The sequence below is a fragment of the Monodelphis domestica genome, chromosome 4, assembly GCF_027887165.1.
Source record: "Monodelphis domestica isolate mMonDom1 chromosome 4, mMonDom1.pri, whole genome shotgun sequence".
NCBI classification, from domain to species: Eukaryota; Metazoa; Chordata; class Mammalia; order Didelphimorphia; family Didelphidae; genus Monodelphis; species Monodelphis domestica.
The window spans coordinates 98,896,697-98,918,619 of NC_077230.1; the positions used below are offsets into that span (position 1 = coordinate 98,896,697).

Sequence of the window (21,923 nt, forward strand, 5' to 3'; positions counted from 1 at the left end):
AAGTGATTTTTGGTGAAGTTCTAGTTCCTTTGTCCTCAGGAATATCATATTCCAGGCCCTCCAATCCTTTAATGTAGAAGCTACTAAATCTTGTGTTAATCTGACTGTGGTTCTATATTAGAATTGTTTCTTTCTTGCTGTAATATTTTCTCCCTGATCTGGGAGCTCTGGAATTTTGCCATAATATTCCTGGGAGTTATCCTTTTGAGGTCTCTTTCATGAGGTGATTGGTAGGCTCTATTTATTTTTCATCCTCTTCTTCTAGAATAATAGGGCAATTTTCCTTGATAATTTCTCAAAAGAATGGCTATGCTCTTTTTTTTGAATCATGACTTTCAGGAAGTCCAATAATTCTGAGATTGCCTCTCCTATATTAATTTGTTAGTTTTTCCAATGAGGTATTTCACATTCTCTTCTATTTTTTCATACTTTTGACTTAAGACTGATCTTAATGTCTGATGGGAGTCATTAGCTTCCACTTGCCCAATTCTCATTTTTATAGCATTATCTTCTTGAATGAGCTTTTGTACATGCCTTACCATTTGGACAATTCTTGTTTGGAAAGAGTTCTTTTCCTTAGTGAATTTGGGTATTTCTTTTTCCACATGGCCAATATTGCCTTTTAAGAAGTTTTCTTCAGTACATTTTTTGTTCATATTTTTTTTCATCTGGCCAGTTCTGCTTTTAAGAAATTCTTCTCTGCAGTGGATTTCTGTGCCTCTTTCCATTTTGCCTATTTAGTTTTTTAAGGCATTATTTTCTTCAGTGTCTTTTGGATATCCCTCTTATGAAGCTGTTGGCCTTTCCCATGATTGTCTAGTATCATTCTCATTCCAACCCACCCCCATTTTTCCTCTACCTCTCTTTTATTTTTTTAAATCCATTTTAAGAGCTTCTTTATTAATTCTTTTTGGATGCAGGACCAAATTATATTTTTCTTGGAGGTTGTTGATGCAGCATATTGACTTTGTTGTCTTCTTCTGAAGTTTGTGTTTTAGTCTTTTTTGCCCACCTGGGTTTGTTCTGGCAAGTATATACCCAGGTATTTTATCTGATCTGGTTATTTTGAAAGGATTACCTCTATCCCTTTTTGTAAATTTTTTCATTAATATATAAAAATGCTGATGATTTTTATGGATTTATTTTATATCTTACTACTTTCCTAAAATCATTACTAATTTCAACTTTTTCGTTGAATTTCTACATTTTCCCACATAGGCGATCGTGTCATCAGTAAATAGTTTTATTACCTCTTTGTTTCTGATTCCTTCAATTTCTTTTTTGTCTCTTATTGCTACTGCTAGTATTTCTAACACTGTTAAATGATATTGATGATAATGCACATCCTTGTTTCACTCCTGATCTTATTGGGAAGGCTTCTAGCTTTTCTGTATAATACTTGTTGACTATTAGGGTGATGATGTGTCATTTTTAAGAAAAAAATCCAAAAAATCTATGCTTTCCAGTGATTTAAATAGAAATGTGTTATTTTTGTCAAAAACTTATTTTATATAATTGTTAACATAATTATATTGATGATTTTCCTTTTACTAAACCATCCCTACATTCCTGGAATAAATCCTGGTTAGTCACAATGTATTGTATTTGTGACATATTGTTATAGCCTCCTAGCTAGTATTTTTAGGATTTTTGCATCCATATTGATTGCTGAGGTTGTTTTAGCTTTTCCTGGTTTAGATTACAGCATCATATTTGTTTCATAAAAGGAGTTTGTTACCTATCATTTCAAATAATTTCTTTAATTTTGGAATTAGTGATCCATAAATGTTTGGCAAAATTCCCTTGTAAATCCATCTGGTCTTGATGTTTTGTTTCTTAGAAAGTTTATTTTGGTTTGTTTGATTCCTTTTTCTGAAAGAGGTTTATTCAATAAGTATTCTATTTCTTGTTTTTATAGCTTAGGCAGTTTATTTTTGTAGGAATTCTATTTCATTGTTAAAATTTGTTTTCATATATTTAGGCAAAATAACTCCTAATAATTACTTTAATTTCATCTTCACTGGTGACATAGTCATTTTTTTCATCTTTAATGCTAGTGTTTGGTTTTCTTCTTTTTTTATTAATCAATAGTTTATCAATTTTGTTGATTTTTATAAAACCAATTCCTAGATTTATTAAATGGTTTTCTTAGTTCTTCCATTGCCACCAAATATTACTTTCTATATTGTTTCTTTTTTTTGTTATTTGCTCATTATCTAGTCTTTTAACTTAAATAACTATTAAAGTTGGGCTCTGTTCCTATGGGGAAGTGAGCACTATTCCAAGTTTCAGGTTATTTGTGCAGCTACCTTCTGAACTAGCTCTGGGGTGCTATGTTTTTAGTTCTTCCAAGGTAATATAACGTAAGGACAACCACAAGCATTCTTTTCCATCTTGGAACTATGACCACAATCTCCAATTCTGAAGCCACAAATATGTACGTGTGTGTGTGTGCGTGAACACGCATGCATGTGTGTTCGTGCTTCTCCTGACCCTGAGACTGTAACTCAGGACTAGGATAAGCAGTGTGACCAGTCTTATACCCAAAGTCAACAAAGCAACCCTTGTTATCTCCTTCTGAGCAAATGTCCAACCCCCTTTACTGTCTGTGTTTAATAGCTAAGGAAGTCTTTGCTGCTGATTCTGCTGTCCTCAATGCATGTTGCTGTGGTGAGGCCTACCTTTGGCATGCTGCTTTGCACCCTACTTCCACCTCAGTGCAACAGGTCTTTCATGATGGCCTGTTAAAGCTATTTTGGACTGAAAAAATATTTCATCCCATCTTTTCATAGGTTATGCTGCTTTAGAATTCATATTGAAGCATTATATCACAGTTGTCTGGAGAGTAATTTGGTAGGGATCAGGTGGATCTGTGTACCTTCTTTGCTATCTTGGCTTTGCCCCTGCTTTAAATATTTTTGTCCTCTTTCAATTTCAGTTGAAAATGAAATTCATCTTCTCATTTGTGAGATGTTCATCCTCCTTCCACCCTAAACACAAGTGTCTCCCAAAGTTCTGTCCTTGGTGAACTTTTTAGTCTGTATTCTATCTTAAAAACTTGCTGAAAATGACTATCAAAAATATATCTCAACCCAAACTATTTCCCAATGCTTCAAAGATAGATTTTGAATTGATTTCTGGTTCACCCAAAAATCCTAAACAAGATGTCAAATTTGTCTCCCGAAAATATTTTGATTCATTCTTTCCCCTCTTCCCAAAATTTCTGGGTTTCTTTGGAATATCTTCATTTTCCTAATCATAAAAGCTAAAATGGAGACTACCTGCAGAGGTCCTTCTCTCTATCCTGTTACACTTAATAAGATCCAGAACACCTTATGTACCCAATCCTTCTATCCATTCCCAATGTCAGTATCCTAAAGTGTAAGCCCTTGTGTCAACTAGATCCTTATAAAAGTAAATTAAATGAACATATTACAACTAAACTACTATATAACTGGTTTTCCTGCTTCAAAGTTGGCCCCTCTCAACTCTATATATTTCACATCATAACCCAAGTACTATTCTTAATGTACCACTCTATATAATCTTAATTTCAAAAACCTTCATAGGCTTCCTGCTACTCACAAATAAGCATAAAATCTAAGTCCTGACACTCAAGGCCCTTTCATAACTAGAACTAAAAAGGTATAGCAATTGTGGGACTGAAATATAAATTCAAGAGTGCTTTGTATAGAAGTGATAAGTCAAGTCATAGGTAGTGAATGAGATCATCTAATAATGTAAAGCTACCACTACTGGCTTATATTAAGCAAAAGTACAAAAATATGTCTAATAAAAAATATATTCAAAAAACAAAAAACCCTAGCATCCTAAGTAAGCTTTATATTTAGGAAAGGAGACAGAAATAGGAAAGGAGGCAAGGGGAAATGAGAGAGGGAAACAATTTTAAATAGGACTATAAGTAGTATATAATTTTATTTTGTCTAAGGTGATTTTGAATGGGATTTCTCTTCCTAGTTTTGCTGCTGAGCTGTGTTGGAGATATATAGAAAAGCTGATGATTTATGTGGGTTTATTTTGTATCCTGCAACTTTGCTAAAGTTGTTGATTATTTCAATTAGCTTTTTGGTAGAATCTCTAGGATTCTTTAAGTAGACCATCATGTCATCTGCAAAGAGTGATAACTTCGTCTCCTCCTTGCCTATTTTGATGCCTTCAATTTCTTTTTCTTCTCTAATTGCTACTGCTAGTGTTTCTAGTACAATGTCAAATAGTAGAGGTGATAATGGGCATCCTTGTTTCACTCCTGATCTTATTGGGAATGCGTCTAGTTTATCCCCATTGCAGATGATATTAGCTGATAGTTTTAGATATATACTGTTTATTATTTTTAGGAAAGACCCTTCTATTCCTATGCTTTCTAGTGTTTTTAATAGGAATGGGTGTTGTATTTTATCAAAGGCTTTTTCTACGTCTATTGAGATAATCATGTGGTTCTTGTTGGTTTGCTTGTTGATGTGGTCAATTATGTGGATGGTTTTCCTAATATTGAACCAGCCCTGCATCCCTGGTATAAATCCTACTTGATCATGGTGGATGACCCTTCTGATCACTTGCTGGAGTCTTTTTGCTAGTATCCTATTTAAGATTTTTGCATCTATATTCATTAGGGAGATTGGTCTATAGTTTTCTTTCTCTGTTTTTGACCTGCCTGGTTTTGGAATCAGTACCATGTTTGTGTCGTAAAAGGAGTTTGGTATTGTGATTATTTAAAGAAAATTACACCAAAGTTTCACGTACCTTGAAACTATTGAAGTCTAGAGAAATCAATACATAAATGGGAAAAGTCCACTGGAATTGATAACTAGCAAGTCATTAAAGCAATTCAGATTTCAAGAAGGTAAATATATTATGGGTAGTCATGAAGTAAAAAGCATTGACTACAGAAGATTTAATCAACAAATCTGACTTTTTATTTGTTATTAATTATACAACAGTGTAAAAAAATATAAAAGGGGCAGCTAGGTAGCACATGATCCAGAAGACAGGAAACCTGAGTTCAAATCTAGACTCATACACTTATTGGGGCCACCCTGGGCAAATCACTTGATCATTTGCTTCAGTTTCCTCATCTGTCGAATGAGCTAAAGAAGGAAATAGCCAACTACTATAATATTTGTCAAGAAAGCCTCAAACAGGATCACAGAGTTGCACTCTAATAAAATAACTAAACAACAATATAACACAATTAACATAATGAATGAGAGAAATAACTAGAAAACAGAGACAATTAACAAAGTTAAATGGATGGCAAAGGAAGTAAATATTGAAAAAGTTAGCTTTAATAAAATTTGTACTCCTGTCCCTATTTTAAGAAAACATAATATAAATCTTGTTCTACATAACTAGTAAATTAGATAACAAGTGTTCCTTTGTTTTACAAAAAAATGCCTGGTAGAGTCCCTTAAGTATCATACTTTAAGTATGTTTACATGTAATTTGTCATAGTAAATGAAAAACAGCAAAGAACTGTCAAAAATCATCAATTGAAGATAATTCATTAATTAATATAAAAAGACAACTCTAAAATTCTGATATTCAATGGGAAATTAGATTCTACTCACAGGTTTCAGGAATTTACTGTACTTTCTGTAAATAGGACATAAATGTACTAATTTATTATTTTAAAAATATTTGTTATACTGGTAAATATATTCTGCTCACCTTCACAGTGTTTTAAAATTGGAGGTGTACTGAACAAAGTAGTCACTTTAAAAGTATTTGTTAAATAGTCTCTTTTTCAATCAAAAGGTACAGTTGAAATATAAAGATAACCAAATATATAACTAATTACTTAGTATTTTTTATAACAAGACTCACCCAATCCTGCAAATTAAAAAGTCCAATTTCCTCGATCTTTTAAAACCAAGCAGCATAACTTATTTGCCAAAGTTGGTTTTAAGGACTTCATTTATGTGAAAATATTGACCAAATATGAATTAAACATTTCATCTTTATTTTCAAAATCATCATAATGTCAGCAAAATTTCTTGTTAAGCCTCGCATCCACATCAATTTTTTAAAATGGACACAAGAAATCTTTAAATGTCAATTTGTAACAAACCAGTTAGTTACACTTTATGTAATCTAATGTTACAATGCTCTAATCATTTTCCACAGCATCTCTCAACATCCCTCACAACTCCTTGTTTCTCTCAATTAACACAACTACCCTCATTACCTCTCACCGAGATTATGTTAATAGCCTCACAACTGGTTTCTCTAACTCTAAGTATCTCCCTATTTCACTCCATCCTACTACATAATGTTACTAAAATAAGTTTCCTTAAGTGCAGATGAGACTGTGCCAATAGCTTTCTTTTGCTTATAGAAAAAAATTACAAATTTCTCTTTTTTTTTAAAGACCCTCACACTGGGCCCCAAATTCTTTCTTGAATATTATTCCTGTCAGGTTGGATTTTACTCTTTTCCTCATATTTCTGTGCCTTTGCATTAATCTTCAAACATACCTAGGATGCACTCTTTAGATTGCTTAACTCATGGAACCCCACAAGATTTAGCTCAAACTCAACCTACAACAATGCCTTTCTTGACCTTTCCCTAACTGCTAATAGTCTTTCTAGTATTCAATTATTCTGTATATATTTGTATTTCTTCAGTTTATATTTAATCTGCACACAACATACTTGCAAGGGTAATGGTAGTTTTCCCAGTAATAGTGTAAACACTCTCCACATAGGGATTAATTCATATTACTTTTATCCTCAGCACTCATAAGAGTCTGACTTATAGCAGGTGCTTAATAAACTCTTGTTGACTGAATTTGTTTTAATGATGATTGTCGAATGTTCCTTATCTTATAGAATGAGAAGATTGAAACAGATGATATGAGTTAGCATCTAGCTTTAAACCTATCTTATGAAATATGGACTTTAATCCTATTAATATATGTTTAAAAATTTAAAATATACACATATATCATCTCTAAATCTTCCATTCCCATACCTCTGAGCAGAAGGTTTAAGGGGCTTCCTCGAAGATCTAAATGAAAACAGTCTGATCTAGTACATCTCTGCCTATACCACTGATTACAACACATGACCCTTTTGCTTCCTCTGAGGTAGGATTCTAGGGTTAAAAAAAAACAACACAGAATCCAAAAGCAGTTATTTTAGCTTGTATGGTTAAAATGCTAAATCATTGTACCACTGCACAATGTTATAATAAAAAAGATGACATAAACTTCCAAATTATATATATATGGTTTATATGATATATATATATAGGCTTTGAAAACCCCTTTAAAAGAAAATAAAATTATAGTTTATTTAATTCTTGGTCAATCTACTCCTGTCTTATTACAGTATTGTGTGAAATTTGTGCTTTTCCCTTACATACTTAAAAAGATTTAAGTTATTTTCCCTAAAACCCCCTCCCATTTGCTCAATTCTCTTTTCAAACATATTAGGTCTCCATTAACAGCCAATCATGTGAGCTGAGTTGCTAGTGACCTGAGAGTTGCTATAGCAACAGCTGCTTTCAGAGCTTCGTGTTATGCATTTTAAGTGCTCTCACACAGAGAGGATTCCACATCTATCAATTAACAACCAAAGCTCAGCATAACATTACCCAAATGAAATGGTGAGCAATGTAGTCTGTTTATTACACATAAAAAAATTCTACATTATATGATTTATAACAGGATCAGGTTAATAATTAACATACAAATTAACAAAAAGTACTATGTTTACTAAAGTATAATATTTCAATAAAGGTCATGAAAAAATTTGACTTTCCTTTATTAGTGAAATATCAATAAATTTAAATGAAAATTTGCTCTAAAATACAATGGCAAAAATATCTATGTTTAATTTTATAGAATATTTATGCAAAACTGATAAAGTAACATTAATTTTCCACCATTAATAATATATACACATTTTAAAATTCTTATAAACAAACACTCTGAATATATTCAAGATCAAAAACACGCATCCCAGAAAATTCCTAGGTATTGTGGCATGGTATTGGATACACCTATCATTTAGTCAAATATAACTTAGAAAATACCTTCTTGACTTGACCAAGCCATTAATGTCGGCAAAGAGGAATAATATTTGGAATAAAAATAAAGATTTTAAAAGCTGAACCTGTTTGTAAAACATTTTCAACATTATTTACTTACATTTTCATAAACTGAGGAAGACTAAACAAATAAAGGGGCAGCTAGGTAGAATACTGGATGAAATGTTGGTCCTGGAGTCAAAAAGACTCTTCTTCCCAAGTTAAAATCTGGATTCAGACACTTACCAATTAGATGACCCTGGGTAAGTCACAACCCTGTTTGCCTCTATTTCTGGGTTTCCTCATCTGTAAAATAAGTTGAAGTGAAACAGTAGGCCACTCCAGTATCTTTGCCAAGAAAACTTCAAATGAGGTCATGAAGAGTTGGATGTCACTAAAAAGACTGAACAACAATAAAACAAATAACTAAAAAAAGCCACTGTCAAAACCATGCTAGCTATTCTATTTAATTTAGGTTACTATATTGGACATGAGGAAAGTATATTAAACAATTTTTGAATTCTTTGAATTTGAGTCAATATTTGAGTCAGAGGATAATATAGATATTAGGATAGAGGAGGAAAAAACTGAAGTCATTACTAAACAACAGAGAAAACATTTTAAAGGTGGGAAAATTTAAACAAATCACTTAAATTTTGTCTATTAAATACAAAGAGAAAGACAAAAGGTATTAAACTATTATTAAAATCAGAAATAAAAAGATTCAAGCATGCTTATTAGATGTGATTGAACTTTTATTAAATGATTATGCATTGTAACTAATTTGAGAACTCCCATGAGCAGTTAGCACAGTGAGGATGTAATTCAAATAATTCTGAAGACTCCAAAAGTCCAGAAGTCTCATTTGTTTTGCCTCAATATTGATATCACTTCTTTTGGCCTCTTAAATAAATTTCTGAGGACAAAGGAATTTTCACCCAAGAAAATATATTTTTTAATTATCACCTTCTTTCTCCAGAGTAAAAATCTTAAGATGTTATTGGAAACTTGAATTCCTCAATTACAAGTCTCACAGTAATTCCAAATATGGTAAATGATTAAATTTGAGATTCTAAGTTTCAGTTTCAACACAAAAAGACTGGCTCACAACTAAAACATACTATCACTATGTGAAAAAGTTGAAAGGATTACACAGCATACCAGAGAACATGGGTATTTCCATTTACCAACATTTCCAATAAAAAAAATGATAATAGCATTTGAAACTGGAATGAAAGTTTTAGTTAGATATGATTTTCTCACAGATTTTTGTTTAGTTGTTTCCAATTCTTTGTGACTCCATTTAAGGTTTTCTTGGCAAAGATACTGGAGTGTTTGCCATTTCTTCTCCAGATTATTTTACAGATGAGAAAACTGAGGCAAACAGGGATAAGTGAATTGCCCAGAGTCACACAGCTAATAAGTGTCTTAGGTCAGAGTTCATGGAAGTCTTCCTGATGCCGAGCCTAACATTCTATCCACTGAACCACTTAGCTGCTCTTTTGTCACAGATGACCAGGCTACACACAAAGCTGACAAAGAAGTTAAGGATGGGATTTGGCCAACATTCAAGCCCTCTTTTAAGTAAAAGAGGAATATTGTCAAAAACACTGCCACAAGCAAAGAAACCTTGACAAATCAGTACTATAAAACTTAATTCATGCATACATCTATTAATTCCCTCAAGATTAAATTTTCCCTGATTCAGCATTAAATTATATGGCTTTTGCACTAATTCAAACTCTACTCCTGTGAACCTAATTTTATTTGTTCCTTATTCCTCCTCTCCTTTTGAGATTTGAAGTTCAATGTATGAAAGTATAAAGAACAGTTGAATGTGGATGCAAACAGATGTCTCGGATTTGAAGTGAAGTCAGCTTACAATTTTAGTGACTTTAGGTAAATCACTTGTCTTCCTATTTCTTTTCCTATAATAATTATAATTATGAATAGGAATCATTTTTATCTCTGAATGAGAATTGCCCAGAGCCTAAGACATTACTTGGAAAATAAATTCTTATAGGTAACTAATATGGAAATGTTTAACATGACGTCCTTCATATGCATAACTGATACACTACTTGCCTTTCTCAAGGGGTGGGGGAAGGGCCAGAGGAAGGGAATTTAGAACAATTTTTTAAAATGTAATGGGGAAATACTTAAAATAAATGTCAAAATAAATGTTTGTTCATTGATACAGCATATATTTACATACCACTTTAAAATTTACAAATTACCTTATATAAATTATTTCTTTTGAGCCTGTGTAAATTGAAGGATTTGGATTAGACCAATGATATTAAACTCAAATAAAAATTCAGACTATTAAACCTTACATAAAAGATCCCCATGGGCTATATATTGGCTTAGATAATGGCATTCTACTATTATCTGTGTTCTAGTATATTTTTATTTGTATTTTTAGTATTTCCAAATTACGTTTTAATCTAGTTCCAGGAGTTTGGGAATTCTCAACAGAGCCCCAGGTTTGGTACCTCTGGAATAGATGATTTTTAAGGTATGTTACCTTCCACCTTGAGCTCTGAAGTATTCCTTTGGAATTCTATTCTGATCTTTAAAGCTTCCAGCTTATTCATCTCAATCAGAGCTAAAATCATATAAAATCTTTTACCCAGGAGGGTTTTTCCTTGGGGGCCCTACTAGTGACTGCTCTTTTTTATTCACAGAACTAAGCTTGAAATAAGATGTCTTTTTTTCCCCTTCAGAGAAATTCCTATATAATTTCCCAGATACAAACCAGCCCACTCTATTTCTCAGTTCTGGGCCAAGATCACAGTCCATCAAAACTGTCTATCATAACCCAAAAATAAAAATTCTTCATTGACTTAGTTTTTGTCTTGTGTAGCTTCCCTGCCAAACTCTTCTGAGTGATTCTGAATTTAATTTACAAGGATGGACAATATCGGAAATATCCAACAGGCCACTGGTAATGTAGAATTGAAAGTCTATTAAGATATAGGAAGTACTGAGGAAAAAGTGAAATTCGTTGTAATGGACTAGGGCTGGATATATATGCATAGATTATAACCAAACTATTAGGAACTGATGAAATTCATAAGAGAAAGTACAGAGATAGAAGAGAAAGCCTCCTAGAACTATAGATTTGATGAATGTGCACAAATGGGGGGGGGGGGGCATGATACAGATGATAAGCAAAAGAAGCTAAGAAATTAGGAGGATCAGATTAGTAATGGATGATGAACAGTATCAAATATAGCAGATAGGAAAAGCATTTAAGAGTTAGGCCATCAGATACACCAATGAAGGTACATTATTAATTACTGAATAAGCAGCTTCAGTTAAGGGATGAAGTCAGAAAACACAATACAAGAGGCTGAGGAGTAAGAGTAGAGATAAAATGTAAGACAAGGATTATAGACAAGGTTTTTCAGGAGCTTGGCCAAGGAAAGAAAGATTTACAGGATTGAAAAAACAAGAGAGTCTAGTGAAGGTTTTTTTTAAAGGGAAAATGCTAGACAAGCTTGCAGATGGGTCAATAAAGAACCAGTAGAAAAGAGAAGAAAGAGACAGAAATATGATCAAAGTTACAAATTGTTGGAGAAGACAAGAAAGGATAGAATCCTTGGTAGGCTGTCTCCATGAGAGACTGGAGGAAAGCAGTAATGATGAAGAGAAAGGAGAAAAGAAAGTTCCCTTAAGATAACTTCAATAAAGTCCATCTAAGGTAGGAAAAGAAATATAAGATTATTTGGAGTTGGAAAAAGAAGTTTATAATAGCTTCTAGTGGGGAGAAGGGGAATCATCAATTAGGGAGCAATAAAAGGATTACTTTGTTGCTGTGAGAGCCCAGGTGAAGTTTGATAACATGAATATTTAGTGTATGGTCTGCTCTTAATATATGTTCTTCTGAAAATGCTACATAGCTACTAATTATGGAATACAACAAACTCTGAGAAATCAAAATTGCAGTTTAACCAAAAAATAATAGGACTATTGAGTGTAACATATTATCAACAATTAACTAAATATGAAGTGGCATAAAATACTGAAAAGACAAATTAATAGTCAAAGGATGTAAAACAAAAATTCTCAAGAAAAGAACTACCCAGAAGGGTACCAGCATTTCCCGATTGTTGTTGCCATAAATTGAGCTGACAGCACAGTAAAAGATTAAAAAATAAACTGGACCAGCATATTCAACAGATAGATTCTGACCTCTTGATTTTCAGGGACTGTACAATGTGAGAGTTATAAGGCAACTAAATGGAGTTGTACACCAGCCAAATGTAGGATTCTGTCCTAACAGGTGTGGCAAGCCAAGGAACCTGTCATATGGTCTATGAGCCAGAGATTCAAGTTTCTGCTGAGATCTTAGTCATTAAATGAAGCAGACATACAGCAGAGATTTTGGAACTTCATGTGCTAGCTGGCTCTGTTATGAGAAGTATATACAAACAGGATTCAGCTTCCACTAATCCATTAACAGAGACTCTCCTAGGGAAGAGGGGTCCTTGGCAAGTCCTACAAGTGGATTGAGCACCAAACTGCAAGACTGTAAGAGCCTTGAAGTATGGAGCATAAATTCTTCAAATACTGTAATTCCAGAGTAATGGCCTTATATCAGGTCAAAATCAATTCAATTTAATAAGCATTAAATACCTCCTATGTAGCAGGTATTGTGCTAAGTACTAGGGATACAAAGAAGCAAAAGATAATCTTTGCCCTCAAGTTGCTCATAAACTAAGGAGACCTAAATTACTCAAATTTACAAAGAGCTAAATCAATTGTACAAAAAATCAAGCCATTCCCCAATTGATAAATGGGCAAGGGACATGAATAGGCAATTTTCAGATAAAGAAATCAAAACTATTAATAAGCACATGAAAAAGTGTTCTCAATCTCTTATCAGAGAAATGCAAATCAAAAAAAACTCTGAGGTACCAACTCCCACCTAGCAGCAGATGGGCTAACATGACAGCAAAGGAAAATAATAAATGTTGGAGGGGATGTGGCAAATTCGGGACATCAATACACATTGCTGGTGGAGTTGTGAATTGATCCAACCATTCTGGATGGCAATTTGGAACTACACCCAAAGGGCACTAAAAGACTGCCTGCTCTTTGATCCAGCCATAGCACTGCTGGGTTTGTACCCCAAAGAGATCATAAGGAAAAAGACCTGCACAAAAATATTTATAGGGGCACTCTTTGCGGTAGCAAAAAATTGGAAAATGAGAGGATGCCCTCTGATTGGGAAATACCTGAACAAATTGTGGTATATGTTGGTGATGGAATACTATTGTACTGAAAGGAATATAATGAACTGAAGGAATTCCATGTGAACTGGAATGACTTCCAGGAATTGATGCAGAGTGAAAGGAGCAGAACCAGGGGAACTTTATACACGGATACACTGTGGTACAATCGAATGTAATGGATGGACTTCTCTACTAGCAGCAATGCAATGATCCAGGACAGTTCTGAGGGACTTATAAGAAAGAACACTATGCACATTCAGAGAAAAAACTGTGGGAGCAGAAACAGAAGAAAAACAATTGCTTTATGTGTTGATAGGGATATGATTGGGGATGTAGACTATATGATCACTCTAGTGCAAATATCAAAACCCAGTGGAATTGTGAGTCGGCTACAGATGGATTGGAGGGAAAGAGGGAAAGAACATGAATCTTGTAACCATGGAAAAACTTTCTAAATTAATTAAATAAAAATTTCCAAGTCAAAAAATAAATAAATAAGTAAACTGAGACTTAGAAAATACAGTTCCAGACAATCAAAGGCTCTCTATACTTTGCAGTGAGGCCCAATGGAGAAATGCCGTTGCTTCTCACTGCATACAATTGTTTGTGAAGTATATCAACACATATGTGAAATGGCCAAATTGGAGCCATTATAATAGTAAAAGAGAAGTGGACCTGGTGCCAACTTGGACATAGGAATGGTGATACCATGTTGTAGTGGGCATAGGACTAGATGATTCCCCCTAAGTACAAGGTAGTTATTCTTACCTGACTGGGTTTCTTATGCTTTTTGGAGCACTTAAATCAAGTGGTTCTAAACCTAACCCAGCTGGCAAAATGACACTCTCCCATTTTAGGGCAAGAAGTTTGTCTCTGCTAGTAAACAAACAACTGTGTTATTATGCATCTGACTGCCCAGGACAGGTATTCAACCTCCTGGAAGCCATGTTCGTAATAAATCAGCTTTTCCTTTTCAGGAAAGAAAATGTGTTAATGATAGTTCCTTCTCTGGGTTTCCAGGATGAAAACTGATTTAATTATTATCTGTAATCTCTGCTACCAAAGCTACAATTGGAGGTCTGAATGTAGCAACTGGTTGAGGAGGGTGAGAGTATTAAAAGTGGAGCATTCTATCATTTATTAAAGATTGACTAATGAGGGAGACGGAGGGTTATCTGATGCCAGGTACTATGGAGCAACCTGGATGTAGTTGGACTCTGCAGTCACTGGGAAAAGAGGGCAAGACCTCAGTTGGTTTCTGAGGTGAAAGAAAGGTATACAGACATTAAGCACTTACAAGTATGCATTTCAAATTGTCTGGAAATTGCTAGAGAAATAACATGACTATTGTGCGATAAGAAATGATGAAGAAATATTTCAGAAAAACCTGGAAAGACTACTATGAACTGATGCAAAATGAAGTGAGCACAACTAGGAGAAAAATGAACATAGTTACAGCTATATCATTAATATAATCAATAGTAAAAGATATATTAATTGACCAATACAATGATCCACCAAAATTCCAGGACTAATGATGAATAATGCTATCCACCTCCAGATAGAAAGCTGATAGGTTTAGAGCAAGAGTCCCCAAACTTTTTACCAAGGGGCCCAGTTCACTGTCCCTCAGACTGTTGGAGGGTCAAACTATAAAAAAACTGAACAAATCTATATACTGCTGTCTGGGATAGCAGAGGCTGCAGCGCTGGCTGTGTTGGGCCTGTCACACCTTACACAGGCCCATCACCACCACCACTATGCCAGGCAGCAGTATATACAGTGCAGAATGCCCTCCCCCAGATCACTGCTCACCATGCTGACGTCTTCCATTGTGCAGCCACATAATCCTTTGCGTGGCTCCTCGTTCTCATTCAGTTACTCTCAGAACAAGGCGCCACACAAAGGATTATGTCACTGGAGAGTAGTACTGTATGTGAGCAACACCTTGCTTTGTGGTGCCACCATATACAGTGTTCCTCTCACTGACCACCAATGAAAAAGGTGCCCCTTCTGGAAGTGAGGTGGGGGCTGGATAAATGGCCTCAGGGGCTGCATGTGGCCCACGTTGTAGTTTGGCAACCCCTGGTTTAGAGTGAAGATTTTAAAATATTTTTTTCTTTTGGAACATGGCTAATGGAGAAATGTTTTGTATGACTTCATATGTACATAATGGGTATTTTATTTCTTGTCTCCTCAATAAATAAGGGAGTGGATGGAGAGGGAGAGAGAATTTGGAACTGAAAAAAAATTTTTAAGTGAGAATGGACATCCTTTATTCTCTCAAGTAATCAATCAAAGGCATCATAGAAATTCTTATGGTTATTTCCTCTTGGGATTTTATATTTAAAATATGAACTCAAGTTTCACAGGAGAGAAGGCATAAACTTCCCATGCACAACCAGCCTTAACAAGAAGAGCTTTACTGGCATATATAGCTATATAAAATTGTATACTTGCATGTATATATTCAATGGCAAGTGGTATTCATTCCTTCATATTCCTCAGAATAAGGAAAAAGGATATCATATCTCAGTCAAAAATTCATAAGTAGCAAAACCATGGCCTAAGATATATAATAAGGTGGGGTATAGCAATTACAGAAACTAGACATTTTGAAAGTGAATGTGACCATATTTAATAAGTTTTATTGGCCCCGCATCCCTGGAAAGACTTTTCCCCTTCACTAATGATACTACCCATTTATCAGTAAAGGAAGTGCTGCAATTCATCTATTTTTTAAGAAATCTTAACTCTGTTTTAGAAATTGATTCAAATTTCTGCTCCAAGGCAGAAGAGTGGTTGGTAAGGGCTAGGCAACTGGGGTTTTGACTCCCCTAGGGCCAAATAGCTATGAGGAAGTGTCTAAGGTCTCTTCTGAACCCAAGACCTTCCATCTCCAGGCCGGACTCTATATACTGAGCCACCTAGCTGTATGGGGGCTGTTCATTTATTAATCCTACTTCTCTCTAAATGATCTATCAGTCTACTTCCCCCACCTCCAATACATTTTTATTGATACCTTTTGCTTTTACATCACTTATATCTCCCAATATCTCCCTTTCAGGACCACCACCACCCCCAAGAATCATCCTATATAACAAAGAATTTTTTAAAAGTGCATTACAGCAAAAGTAGCCATCAAACTGAAAACGTCCAAAATCAATTTCCCTTGGAGGTAGAGACAATGTTATATGAGGGACAGAAAAACTGGCCAGGTAATTGTGCTATGTTGCAAGGTGTGACATTAAATTTATAATTATTCTGATTTGTATCTTTTTATTAATGATATGGAATAATTTTTCATATGGTTAATTAGTAGAAGCAACTCATACTATCACTCTCACTTCAAGTTCAATATTGAGATAAAATGAAGAACTTGCAAGTAACTGGATGGTTAACAAAAGGAGGTTTACTTTGCCCTCACACAGCAAAGACATACAACAAGAATACAGTAACACTAAGTTCCCTCTTTGTCTCCACAGAAACATATTTGATTATCAGGTCAGGATAATGCTATTCATGTGGTGTTCAGAAGAAATCCACCAACTCTGAAAGGCCCTAACTACCTGTGGCTAGGACTTTTTTGCCTAAGGTCATTTCCAACTCTATAGCCTATGAATAGAAGAGGATATTTGTTTGGCTAAACATTGAACATATAAAGAATCAGGAACACTAATTAGGTTATTGTCATCAACTAGGCAAGATGATATAAGTCAGAACAAAGCTAGTGACAGTAGTTATAGAAAATGATAGTTATTAAGATTATAGATAAAGTAGAAATACCAGAATTTGTCTTCTTGGATAATGGGTGAGAAAGGGAAGAAAAATGAAAGAGATAACTGAAGTCCTAAACTTGAGAGATTTGGAGGATAGTAGATCAAAACAAGCAAATATGGAAAGGAAAAAGTAGAGGAAAGGAATATTTAAGAATGAAGATAACGAGTTTTATTTGAGTATGTTGCATTTGAGACTACCACTGGACAGAGATGTCCAGCAGGTGGCTGGAGATGTGGAACATGAAATTAAGGAGAAACATTAGCATTAGATAGATCGGAGGGTTACAGTCGAGAACACCAAAGGGAAGAATCTATTTAGGAGAAGAATATGATCCACAGCCAAGTCATACTTTTACTCTTATATGACTTAATATTTGAAACTAGCTTAACTTTATTTTGGAGGGTATTCAAAGAAATTTAGTCTCTAATTATTTCTTAGGTCATTAGAAAAACATCAATAATGATTCTTAAAAATGTTTGCTCTCAAACAAGAGATGATTCATAGACCTATATCCAGTCTCTTATGTCTTTCCTGAGCTTGCTTAGTGAACATTTCAAACTGGATATCCTGGAGATACTTCAAATCTAACATGTCTAAAACTGAGCTAATTGTCTTTCCCTCACCAAATTCTCTCTCCTTCCCAACTTCCCTTTTATTGTTTAAAGTATCATATTATCCTTCTAGTTCATTCAGATTCACATACTCAGTGTCATTCTAGACTCCTCACTTGATCTTTTGTCTCACCTTGTTTCTACCTTCAAGTCTTTCCTATACATTCCTTTCTCTTCATTCACAGAGCAACCCACCTGATAGGGCCCATCACCTTACTCTTGGACTATGCAAGAGCCTCGACTGGTTTCCTGGGATTCAAAGTCTCTTTGCACTCAACTCCATCCTTCACTCAGCTACTGAAGTAATCTTCCTATATAAAAAGTGTATGCACCTATTCAATAAACTCCACTTGCTCCCCATGATGCCCATTTGACTTTTAAAGACTTTCATAGAACCAGGCCCCTTCCTCCCTTTCTGGTCTTATACTTTATTCTCTTCTACACACTGTATGATGCAGTGAAAGTGGCCTTCTGACTTTTTCTTACATATAATATGATGTTCTACCTTCTGATTGTACTTTTCACTGGCTGTACTGTACTCCTATAATATTCTCCTTTCTCATCCTTGTTTCATGGCCCCCCCTTCATGATTCATCTCAAATTCCACTTTCTTCAAAAGATCTGTAATGATCTCCCTCCTCTCACCTTGTCTCTACTCCAATAATGTTCATGGTTTCCCTCAGACATTGTTTCCTACTTTGCATGAACTAGCCTGGGAGAAATGGAGTTCCTTGAGAGGAAAAGGATAATTTTTATGATGCCTGGAACATACTAAATGACTGACGGATCATTCTTCCAATCTCCTAGTTTCTTAACCTTTGTATTATCCTCAACTCCTCAATCCTTTGCACCACACCTATCTGTGTCAAATCTTTCTATTTCTACCTCCACAATACTTCTTATATGGCATGTGTCCCTTCTGTCTGCACATACCTTCTCATTGTATATTTGTAACAGCTTCCTAAGAGGTGTGCCTCCCTCACACCCCAGTGATTTTCCTTAAACAGATCTGGCTATGTCATTCCCTGCCTCAATCAACTCCAGTAGCTCCCTACTGCCTTGACAATAAAATATAAACTCATCTTTCTAGCTTTTAAAGCCTTTCAACCTAGCCTCCAGTATCTTTCCAACCTCACTGAACTTTGCTATACAGGAGAGGTTAGATTATAGAGAGGGGAAAAATATTTCTTAAGTTTCTAATAGTTAAAATCAGACTTACATTTAAATCTCATATTTGAAATTCTTTACTTCTCCATCAATTTTTTACATTCATTAACAGACAGCATTTACAGCCTGAAGATAAAAAGTGCATTTTGATACCCAATTCTTATTCAGACCGAAATGTATGGCACACTTAAGTCTTAAATATCTGGAAGTGCCTTTTTAACTTCACTTACAATCTAACTAATGAATTTAATAATGTACAAGAGACCAAGGAAAATTTGGTTATTTTGAAACTGGTTATCCTTCCCAATCCCACATTATGTTTAATGTGGTTTAGTCTTGACCTTTAGGAGGTCAAGCATGCTTTCTGAGGAAATAATTATATACTAAAAGATCTCTAGTTCACATGTACAAAATGATTAAATAGTAGATGAAATATTTCAAAAAATACACATGTACAAATATTTCTCTGTTCACTTTGTGATGAAACAGCTGATAAGCTTTTAAACTGCAATGGGAAATTATTTTAATTACTTATGAGTTAGAATAGTGTATTAGGTTGTTTTTCTTAATATTGATTTTTGCCATGTTCTCTTACTCTCTGCAGATGAGAAATGTTCATGGTTTGTTTCTCTCTTAAAAGATAGGTGGACAATGTGATACAATATTAGTTTTGCCCTCTGCTCACTAGTTTATTTGCTCTGTTTTATCTCCTTCCCCATAAATATGCAATTGATCTTACTTCTGTCAAAGAGATGTCTTCAAGCTTATAATTACAGAGTTGTCAAAGGGGGAAAAAACCTACTCCCCTTCCTGGAGCTAAACAAATCTTCTGCCTCCCACACAATTCATACTTCTCAATCTGTGCCTTGCAATTCTGTGCCTAGAATATGTTCCCTCTCACCTAGACCTTACAGAATTCCTCTGTTCCACTATGAAACGGCTCAATTACCACTTGCAAAGACCAAGTTTCCTCATTGAAATTTCCTATAACAATGAAATCATAGATCCAAAATACACACACACACACACACACATATATATATATACATATACACACATATACATATATAGTGTAATGATAGGGAGTAGGACAAAAGAACTGTTGGGAGAAATTGGAATGTAGGAGTGACAGTTGGAAACAGAACAAGGACTTCTGGGAAATTCTCCTGAGAAGCAAGGTCTTGGGTGCTGAGAAGCAGAAGGGAGTGGAAGGAGGAGGTGTTTCTCTGGGCCATTTCAAGACACCTATGGAGATTTCTGTCGCTGATAGAATTCCTAACATTGAAGATCCCTGTTTAAAACATCACTGGTTCCTGTCAAGAAAACTTAATTTCTCTGAAGACTTTCATTTCATGAACTATGGAGATACTGGACTCAAATTGGTGAGCATTGCTCTCCCCTTTTTCCTACCTCCCCTGGCTATGAGAAAACCTTGTATTTCAGTAATTAGTTTTATTTAGAAAGAGATTTAGAGTGACCCAGAACCCTTCTAACTTTTACCCTTTGCCCCAATCAACAATTAAATCAAATAAGCAGTTAGATAGCGAATTCAATCTCATTTATTACTTCTAGACAATAAGCCCATTGGCACACTCCATCTTGATGTCAGTTTTCAAGAAGAGAGGAGGGAGAAGGCTTGTGACCACTCCAAACCAGCACATATCCGGATTGAGGTCCCTCATACCTCTCCTTGTAGAGAAAACTTCCCTGCCACCCTTGAGAGCTGGCACAGCCACCAAGGAGCAAGCTTTCACTTGAGGGGAGATCTCCATTTTGTCTCCCTCAAGTAATTCAGGGACTCCAGGAGAGAGTAGTGAGGAAAGTCATTTTCATCCACCCTTTCCTCACTGCCTTTAACACTCATTTTCTCCATCCAAGGAGTGAGTCCCCCCAGAATTACAAAAGTTCACCCATTGGCATTCAATGGGAGGGGATAACAGGAAATGATTGCAGAATAAAAATAATAATAACAAAACTTTATTTAAAAAGACTACACTATGTTATTTGGAATTATATTAGGTAATTAAAATGTGTCAAAGGTATGGATCCTTGTGACCCAGGGACCTCATGGCTAGTTATATGTTCTCCTAAGGAGGTCAAAGATAGAAGAAAAAAGCAAACCTTGAAAATTTATAATGTAATCTATATAAAGATACATAACTACTTACTTAGTATTTTCCATTACAAGACCCATCCAAGGCTGCCTCAGCCCCACCCCCCCCCAAAAAATTGAACTCAGAAAACACCTTCCTTCCTTCTTTCCAGAAGTGAAGAAAAACATGTTTTAGAAGAGCATATACATTGTCAGAATCAGCTGATATGCGTTTAGCTTTGTCTAACATATAAAACATGTATATATATATATATAGTTAGTTAATTGGCATTCAATGGGGGAAGGATATAACACAAAATGATTGCATTTTGAGAAAATACTAAATAATAAGTTATGTATTTGGTTTTGCCCAACTGCTTTTTTGTGCCCCTTAACTTGCTTTTTTTCCACCAAGACTCTTCCCCCCTCCCTTTGTTACAAAGAATAGTTCTCTACAACAAGGAGGAATAGATTTGTTAATAAAATTTTAAAGTACATAAATATAACTGAAGTCTAAAAACTATCACAGCCTTTTGAGTAATCACAGAAAAGTTTCTGAGTTCAAACCTAATCTAAATTATCACGTGGAAGAAAGATCTCTACTATGGACACAGCTTGATGATGACTTCATTTCCTAAAGTTTGTTAGGATGAGGGATTTACAGTCAAAGGAATTAAATTATGAAATAAAGCACTAGTCAGGAAAGCTTAGTATCTATTGTCATATAACAAACACCCTAAATCACTACTGATTAAAGAAATGAAACTAAAATAACTCACACCTATCAGATTGGTTAATTGTCAGAAAAGGAAAATGACAAATGCTGGAGGGAATGTGGAAAAATTGGGATATTAATACACTACCGGTAGAACTGTAAACTGGTCCAACCATTCTAGATAGCAATTTGGAACAATATCAACTATAAAAACGTAAATATCATTTGATACAGCAATACTACTATTAAGTCTGTAACCCAAACAAACGAAA

At 34.8% G+C, this 21,923-nt stretch overlaps 2 protein-coding genes across 8 annotated transcripts in view; one reads left to right on the forward strand and one right to left on the reverse strand.

Moving 5' to 3' along the window:
- Nucleotides 1-21,923, reverse strand: part of STAG1 (STAG1 cohesin complex component) — a 384,901-nt gene that overhangs the window by 335,289 nt on the left and 27,689 nt on the right. For 2 of the 6 annotated variants that reach the window (XM_056793655.1, XM_056793656.1), the window contains one exon: nt 8,293-8,449. The exons of 3 other annotated variants lie outside the window; for them this stretch is intronic. The gene's annotated coding sequence lies outside the window, so the exon portion shown is untranslated. Of the gene's footprint in view, nt 1-6,987; nt 7,111-8,292; nt 8,450-21,923 lie in introns of all 6 variants that reach the window. One more of the 6 variants, XM_056793657.1, reaches the window with a different exon arrangement.
- Nucleotides 19,982-21,923, forward strand: part of SLC35G2 (solute carrier family 35 member G2) — a 175,585-nt gene continuing 173,643 nt past the window's right edge. Inside the window, exon 1 of one of the 2 annotated variants that reach the window (XR_467276.3) lies at nt 19,982-20,226. The gene's annotated coding sequence lies outside the window, so the exon portion shown is untranslated. The remainder of the gene's footprint in view (nt 20,227-21,923) is intronic. The other variant, XM_056793660.1, reaches the window with a different exon arrangement.